This window comes from Pristis pectinata, chromosome 1 (assembly GCF_009764475.1).
Source record: "Pristis pectinata isolate sPriPec2 chromosome 1, sPriPec2.1.pri, whole genome shotgun sequence".
NCBI classification, from domain to species: domain Eukaryota; kingdom Metazoa; phylum Chordata; class Chondrichthyes; order Rhinopristiformes; family Pristidae; genus Pristis; species Pristis pectinata.
The window spans coordinates 124,426,116-124,435,556 of NC_067405.1; positions in this window are offsets into that span (position 1 = coordinate 124,426,116).

The window sequence follows — 9,441 nt, forward strand, 5'->3', positions numbered from 1 at the left end:
TAATTACAACATTTAAAAGACATTCAGACAGGTACTTGGATAGGAAAGCTTTAGAGGGGTACAGGCCAAATTCAGACAAATGGGACTAGCTCAGGTAGGCTACTTGTTCGGTCTGGGTGAGTTGGACCAGACCCTGTTGTTACGAGAAAGGTTCTTCTGGTAACTTAAAGATAAAGGTATCTGGACACACAGTCTTTGTACTTTAAAAGGAGGATTTTATTCACAAAGACCGACGCGGGAACAGAATGTGAAGGAACAAATGCACCCTCGCACACTCGCACTAGGGTGATCGCGAAACGTGGGGGGAGTCGCAACAGGGCTGAAGTGCACACACGCTCACACACACACACACACGCACACACACACACACACACACAACAAACTAGTACAAACGATCAGGGAACGAACAAATACGTTGTCTGGACCCCCTGAATCGGGATAAACAACGGCTCTACGCTACTGGGAATCTACTCAGGACGCTCCTAGACCCCTGTGGGAGTGCACCCTCTCACCTGTGGTCTCGACCCCAGCAGCAATTGGAAAAGAGGAAGAGAGCCCACATGTACCATCTTTTATAGGGCTGTAGCAGGGTGGAGCCCACTCGGGTGAAACAAGCCAATGATCCAGGGTCAAGAACAAAGGTGGGTTACGAGCCAATCCTTAGGTGTGCTCTTTAATGGGTGGGGCAGAGCCAGACCCTTGATTGGCAGTGGTGCAGCTTCCGACCTGATAGGCAATGCTATCATCCAACCATGGGGGCCAGTAGTGTTGTCACTGTCATCTGACCCCTGGCCTTCCATACTACATTCCACCCCTCAGAAGCTATACCACTTGTCAATCATGGGGATAGCTACAACTAAGCTAACAGAAATACGCGTCAGTGTGCGGTACTTAATGGAAGGCAGAAGTGGTTCTAATAAGGTGGCATGCACAGCACAAAATGCAGACTGCTATTACAACTAAAACGAGGGTGGTAGCCCAGTGGACGATAGTTGCCCACCATCCCCCCAGAGATCCAAATGGCCACCAGTTTCCCCATGAGGTGTCATGCTGGAGGAGCTGGTCTCTTGCTTTTGAATTTTAGTTACCGAGTCCCCAATGTGAGCAGCCAGGTCCGTGATGTTGCTGGACGCATCTGGGATAAAGGTGCAGCACTCCTTCCCGACCACTGCACAGGTTCCACCTTCTGCAGCAAGTAAGTAGTCCAGGGCCATCCTGTTCTGAAGGGGCATCAGCCTGACGGCAGCCAGCTCTGCTGTCGTCTGGGTCGAGGCATACCTGGTATGTTGCAGTGAGATGTTGGTTTTGTCAGCCACTGTCTGGAGCACGCTGGTTATCCTTATGACTTCTCAGGACAGTCGAGCCGTGCTATACATGGGAAAGACAATCATCCAGAACCTTTCCGCCGCTGTGATGGCTCTTCTGTGCCAGTGGCCACCGTATGCTGGGTGCTCCCCGAGGTCGTCGAGTGCGTGGATATAGGGCACCACAAACGCTGGGAAGCAGCAACCGTACCAGCTCGTGGGGAGCCACGGGTAGGCACGGTGCCCGCAGACCCAGTGGGAGCCATTCAAGGTCCAGGGAGCTCCCAGCTTAGCGGCACCGCTGACGTTGGTCACTGTGGCCCCTGGGTACCAGTTGGTTTTGCAGTCACTGTAGCCGACTGGAAAGGTGGAAGTGTGGTCGTTTTGGAGTCTGCGTCAACATTCTCTCGGCCGACTGGATGGCTGCGGGGTGACTCTGAGGGTAGGGACTTGGGTTGAGGTCAAATTGTAAGAAGGGAAATACCAGCTCCTGAAGCACCCACCCCATCGGGAATCACTGGAAGAAATATTCTGTATTGGAGAGGGGAGTGGTGGGGGACTACCGCCCAGCCCCCCCCAAGCCGATAGACCGAACCTGACAGGCGCAACAAGTCTGTGTAGGCAGTTCATTTGGAGATCATCAAAGGGAATCGCTGTAAGTAGCAGAGCTTCACCGGCGTGTGCTGGGGTTCGGAGGCAGATCCAGCAGTCTGATTGATTGGAAGTGTTGGCGAATTCGTATGCGACGCGGAGGAAGGTGTTCGTAGGCTCCTCGATGCCGATCATCGCAGTGAGGAGGAGGAGTAGCGCCATCATCCTGTAGGTTGGGGGGGGGGAGGGACAAACATTCTCGGCGGGTCAGGTTTTGTGTATGAAGGCAGGAGAGGTTAGTTTGACCCGGGATCGCAACCCGAGTGTCCCAGGGACCACGTGCAATGACTTCACCCTTCTGAGGGGGACCTTGTGGCTGTCGGACCCAGACCCTCCCGGACTCCTCAGTCTCGGGAGGTTCGGGGTCTTGCAAGTCGGGTGGTTGTGAGTGGGCCAGATGGCGGGATAATGGGGACCCCCCTTGGCCAGTGGGCCGTGTGTTGAGCTGATCGACAGCCTGCTGCAGCACGCCCGACCACCCCTGCAGTGTGCGGGAGGGTGTCAGTGTGTGTATGGTTTCTTTCAGCAGGCCGTTCATTCTTTCTATCAGGCCTGATGCCTGGGGATGGTAGGGGATATGAAACAGCCACGTGATCCCCACCTCAACTGCCCAGTTTTGTACCTTAGCCCCCGCGAAGTGTGAGCCCTGATTGGATTGTACCTCCCTGGAGTCCCATGGAGGAGAGGTGCTGCAATCCTTTGATGGTGCTGTTCTGGTCGGCCCCCTCACAGGGTACCACCACCAGGACACCCGAGTATGTATCCACCATCGTCAGGGCGTACTGTTTTTTATTGTGGCGGGGGAGCGGTCCCGCATAGTCTATTTGCCACACGCGACCCTCTCCCATGCTGTGGTGAATGTGACCCGGTGGCCCCACCAGCCAGCCTCGTTGTTTTACCTGCTGGCCGGTGGGGCAGTTTGCGACAGTGGTTTTGCACTGATCCACCGTAAGGGCAAACCTGAACTGTTCTGCCCAGCGCCGTGTACCATCAGCCCCTAGGTGACCGCTCTCGCGGTGCGCCCATGCAGCTAGGGTGCTGAGGTCAGGTTCCTCCGGGGAGACAGTAGCACAGCATATCTGGGCAGCCTGGTCCACAGCGGCATTATATATGGCCTCCTGAGTACTCTTGCGGGTATGGGCATCCACGTGGTGGACTGATATCTGTCTCTGGGCGGCTTGGTCCCAGATGTAGCGCCAGTGTTCCTGTCCCCAGAGGGGGCACCCGTGAATTTCCCACCCCGTCTCGTGCCACCGTGCCATCCACACTGCCATACCATTGGCTACTGCCCGGGAGTCGTTATAGATGTGAACTGGCCCGGTGGTGTCCCGTAAAGTGAGTGCTACTGCCGCCAGCTCAGCCAATTGACTGGACCCCCCCTCCGCTCCCTCTTTTGCTAATGTTTTCCCCATGGCAGGATGGAGTGCCACCCTTTTCCAATGTTGTTTCCCGTTTTTCCAGTAGCTAGAGCCGTCTGTGAACCAGGCGTGCAGTTTCTGTTCGGGGTCGAGGGAGTCGAAGGGTTGGCCCCAGGATACGAGAGAGGGCTTGATCTCGGGTATGTCCGGGGGTGGGTCCTGGGATTGGGGGCAGGACATAACCTGTTCGTGGAGGCGGCTGACCCCTTCCGGACTGGGTTCCCCCTGGTCCGCAATGCACCACTTCCACTTTACTGTCGAGGACCTCTGGGCTCTGCCCTCTTTGTGTGTGGAGTCGGAGAATTTGACCCAACGCATTATGGGCAGGTGGGGGCGAAGGACCACAGGGTCAGTACCGGTTTGGTTCTCGGTTGCGAGGAGCGCCAGGTAGCAGGCCAGCAGATGGCGCTCGAATGGGCTGTAGCGGGTGGCGGCCTCAGGTCCAGGACTCTGACCCCCTGGACCTTCTGCCAGAGGCTCCACTCGGCCACCGACTTGCTAGCGGAGACCTGTAACTCGAAGGGGACCCCTTCCTGTCGCGGGGAAAGGGGCAGGGCTTGCTCCACCACCTGTTTGTCTGATTCAAAGGCGGCCTGCTGTTCAGGCCCCCACGAGAAAGTGGCTTTCTTGCGGGAGATCTTATAAAGCGGTCTCAGGAATATGGTCAGGTGAGGGATGTGTTGCCGCCAGTAGCCAAGGAGGCCCACGAAACTCTGGGTGTCCATCTTGTTGGTGGGGACAGCAAAATTTAAAATTTTGTTCTTCGCAGTGTCAGGAGTTTCTCTTCTCCCTGCCTGCCACTGTATGCCCAGGAGCAATACATTCTGGGCTGGATCTCGTACCTTTTCCATATCAATGGCCCAGCCCCGTTCTCTGAGGGAGGATATTAACATATCAAGAGCCTCTGAGACAATAGCTTCCAAGGGCCCCTGTAACAATATGTCATCTATGTAATGAGTGACTGACACCCCTGGGGGAAAGTGAATGGCTTGCAGATCTCGGGCTATTAAGCCATGACAGATTGTTGGGCTATGGATGTACCCTTGTGGCAGACGTTTGAATGTATATTGTCTCCTGTCCCAGGTGAATGCAAATTGGTCCTGGGAGGTGTCGTGGAGGGGGCTGGAGAAGAATGCGTTGGCCAAATCCACTACGGCGTACCATGGTTTGTCTGGGCGCCCTGCAATATCTTCCACTAAAGTGACAATGTCGGGTACCATGGATGCGAGGTGGGGGCAGCCTTGTTTAAATGTTAGTAGTCTACCATCATGCGCCATGTCCCGTTCTTTTTGCGGACAGGCCAGACGGGTCTATTAAAAGGGGATGCTGCGGGTCTAATGACTCCCTCCCGCAGCAGGGCTTGGAAGGCCTCTGTGATGTCTCAGTGTCCCCCTGGCACCCTATATTGTCTACTGCAAACGACCTTGGAGGGAGGGGGAGCAACGACCGGCTCCCACTTGGCCACCCTGACTACCACCGTAGCACAGGCGATTCCAAAAGTGAACTTGCCCCGGTTGGTGTGCAGGGACTGTCCCTTTAAGACGTTGATCCCCAGTATACATTCCGTGGAGTCTGCGATTAAAACAGTCACAGTTCGGGGATGCTTGTTCCCGATGTCATATGGACCCTGACATCCTTTGCGGGCAGAATGGAACCCCCCCCCCCAACCCCTCTATCTGCATTTGGGCCCCCTTCCACGCAGCGTCGTTCCCTGGGATGATAGTGTGCTGGGCACCCGTGTCAACAAGTGCCATCCACCTCTGCACATTCCCCTTTCCCCAGTGTACCGCTAAGGGTACGTGTGGCCTCAGGTCCCCCGGGCGTTGAAGGGTGACGGAACAGATGCGCTGGGGACCCTGGCCTTCATCCTATGGGAGCGGGGTAGGGGGCTGCCACCCTGTGGGTGAGGATTCAAACTGGCGAAAGTGGGACATTTCCTGTCGCAGCAGGTCTCAGAGCTGAGCCCGGAGGGCAGGGAAAGCTGCTTCAGGTGGGGGAGGTGCAGAGGCAGTATCGGTGTCTGCGGAGGCAGCCCATGGGGTCCGGTGCTTGGGGGCGCCCCCCGTGTCGGGCTTGGCCCCTGGGTGGTCACGGGGCGTCCCCCGGCCAGGCTTTCCCCCATAGAACTCTTTCCATCGTGCAAGGAGAGCGGGGGTCGGGATCCCATCTACGGTAGCACGGTCCATCCCTGTGCGCAACAGGACCAGGTACAGCTGCTTGCGTGACAGGCGAGGGGTGGTGTCTCCAGCCTTCATCTCCGCCCTGCGGACCTGTGTGGCCACCCCCCGCTGCATGTATTCTAACCCCTCCAGGAGGGTAATGGCTTCCCGTACTGTCTTCCGCTGGCTGGTCCCTTGAGGGGCAGGACCACTGGCCTCAGGTCGGGGCGCGCGGTGGCAACCAGGTACCCTGCTAGTGCACTGGTCACGATGGTATTTTCTAACAACCCGAGGTCACCCATCCCTGCGTATATGCCGATCACTAGTGCCCACTCCCGGATGACCCTGGTGCCCTCACTGACCGTGCCCCACTGTGTCACGCGTATAAATCCCACTCGAGGAGGGTAGGGTATCGGATTCTCATGGTGGCCACTACCCGATCCCACAGGGTAGTGGCGTCCCCAATCCCTCCCAGTGGCGCCCACAGACCGTTATTAATGCTCTGTTGGTCCGACAAGCTCCCCAGGGCACTCACCTCCTGGTGAGAGAGGTTCACATTGGGGGCCCCCTCGTCCCACAGGCGGAGCAGCCACACAGCCAGCAGTTCGCCCGACCACTAGCGGTACCGATCCGCCAGCTGGGTGAGCTCTTTAATGGAGAAGTCCCGGGTCTCCGTGGTCTCGGAGGGACCGCGGGCACCTTTCCCTGCGGGGGTCCCATCCTGACTCCCTTCCCTTCTATGGCGGACCTGGGACCATGTGGTGACGGGTCGAGCCTGCAGGGGCTCAGGCACACTGGGCGGGGGGTAGGTATAATGGGGCTCGGGCTCTTCGGGTACCCCCCTCCTCATCCTCATCCATCCAAATGTCCCCATCCCCCAGCCATGCGTCCAGCTTGTCGCCACACTGGACCAAGGCACTGATTTTAAACGGGTCCAGTTGCCAGCCAGAACTGCGGGCGGCTTGTGCCTGCTGTACTTGAATCAGCTGGCAGGCAACCTTGGTACCTCTGGCCTCGAGGTCGTTGGCCCGAGTCTGGGCAGCCTGAATGGCCTCCTGCAGCGTGCAACATCGCTGCTGAAGCGTTTCTATCTCCTTTTCCCTCTGTAGGCAGGTATCCCACAACTGGTCAGTAATCTCAACCTGGCGCCTCAAAAGGGATGCCAGGAGCCAGAAGGCACCCCTTTGACTCCCTTTGGCTCTGGGGAACCCCGACTTCTGGAGGAGGGCCACCACGTGGTGCCCCAGTTTCTTACCACGTGGATCTAAATGTTCAGCCCAGTCCACTGGCTCCCTGTGGTCTGCCAGCAGACTGGCCAAGCTCCCAAATCCCTCTCTCTCATCGGTCCATCCTGGGATCCTCTCCTCAGTGCCTACACTTTCTTTCTTCCCCTTGTTCCAGAATATCCTACCCGCGTCTGTGTCCAGCCAATACCCTTAAGACCCTGCTCACAGTGCCAATTGTTATGAGAAAGGTTCTTTTGGTAACTTAAAGATAAAGGTATCTGGACACACAGTCTTGGTACTTTAAAAGGAGGATTTTATTCACAAAGACCGACGCGGGAACAGAATGTGAAGGAACAAATGCACCCTCGCATACTCACACTAGGGTGATCGCGAAACGTGGGGGGAGTTGCAACAGGGGTGAAGTGCACACACACTCACACACACACACACACACACACAACGAACTAGTACAAATGATTAGGGAACGAACAAATACATTGTCTGGACCCCCTGAATCGGGACAACCAACAGCTCTACGCTACTGGGAATCTACTCAGGACGCTCCTCTCACCCTCTCACCTGTGGTCTCGACCCCAGCAGCAATCGGAAAAGAGGAAGAGAGCCCACGTGTACCATCTTTTATAGGGCTGTAGCGGGGTGGAGCCTGCTCAGGTGAAACAAGCCAATGATTCAGCGTCAAGAACAAAGATGGGTTACGAGCCAATCCTCAGGTGTGCTCTTTAAGGGGTGGGGCGGAGCTGTACCCTTGATTGACAGTGGTACAGCTTCCGACCTGATAGGCAATGCTATCATCTGACCATGGGGGTCAGTAGTGTTGTCACTGTCATCTGACCCCTGGCCTTTCATACTACACCTGTTTCCATGCTATATAATTCTGTAATTCTATGTGCTAGTGTTGCAGGAGCAAATACCCTAGCCAACATGAAGGCTGATACGACTTGTATGTGTACACACTGACCTCGCTCAAAATACTATTATCCAATATTTAGCATTCACCCACGTATGTTTTATTGGTTTGTGTTTACAAGTCATTGGTATATCTCCTTTCGCTGACATACATGTAATAACACTCTGTAAAGGAATTGGCGTGCACTAAATGGCTGTCATTTGCTTCTGTAGCACAATTTCAGGTCACTCACACCCTCAAGATGAAGATCTTGTCTTGAGAATTGTGCTTTTTACTGCAGCCTTTTGTCCCTTCGGTCATATTTGTCCCTGGGAGCGGATGAAATACTTCGGCATTTCAGTGTTTTTCCATCAGGGTTGCAACAAGAGAGGGCTTGAAGGTACCAGTGCATGGCGAAGAGGATAGATCTAGGACACAGAGGGAGAACTAGTGGGAGAAGCAATGAATGGAGTGTAAATACCTGAAATCCTGGCTGTGGCCAGAATGGGAGGCCTGGAAAATGGAGCTGGAAGCCATGTGGGAGAATTCTGCAAGCCTTGTCAAATATATCTGCTTAACAATTGGACTGAATCTGTTTGTCATTTAAGGCACATACAAATCTGTCCTGCAGCACATGGTTTAAGAATTCGCCCAAGTTATACTGTGGATAAAACCTTTAATGCAACAATATATTTGATGACTTTTCTCCAGCTTCTTCATTCTTTGTGCCAAACTTCTAATTTTGCAATATTTCAAATGACTTTTTGATTTTGAATGCTTCCAATAACTCTGCCTTTAACCTTCTATGATATAATTGTACATTGTTACATTTAAAAAAACACATGGTCAGAGAACACAGTGGTGTAATTGCATGTCTGTGTATATATTGTTTAGCATAATGTTCAGTGAGAGTTGCGTGCTGCTAGAGTGGAATGAACATATTTGGTCAATGCTCCTGTATTGATTAGTTATTACAGTAAGCGAACGTACCAGACACCAGCAGTATCTGAGATCCAACCAATACCAATACCTTCCCTGCATTCGAGGCAAATAACCCCATCTTCTACACATTTTGAAATCCCTCATTCCTGGTATCATTCCGGCAAATCTCTACACTTTCCTAAGGCCTAAATATTCCTCCCAGTTTTATGTCCAAAATTGGACAGAATCGCACACTCAGAATCTAATAAGAGCTTTAAAAAGTTTAGTGTAACTTCCTGAGTGTTGTATTCTCAGTCACTATTTATAAAGACAAGAATTCCACATGCCTTTTTAACAATCTTCTCAACTTATCTTGTTACCTTCAAAGATGGAAAACATTAGGATAGATAGACACATGAATGTTAGAGAAATGGGGGGGTTATATGGGAGGGAAGGGTTAGATAGATCTTAGAGCAGGATAAAATGTCGGCACAACATTGTGGGCCGAAGGGCCTGTACTGTGCTGTAATGTTCTATGTTCTATGTGCAAATTCCCAGGCCTTTCTGCAATCCCTCCAACATTTAACATATAATCTTGTTTAAATCAAAACTTTAAGAACTTTTTGACTAAAATTTTCTATAAATACATTTTAAGAGTCATTAAAACAAAATAATTTCCAACCTGAGAAAGAAATTATAATAAAAGATTCTCCAAAAGCACAGCAATGTGATTCCATTTAAATAACAGAGTTAAACATTAATAATTAATGGAAAAAAGAGGTTTTGCAAACTGGGCATGTGTATCAAGTAAATAACAGTACTGTTGACTTTCTATCAGTGACCTTCCTACCAAGT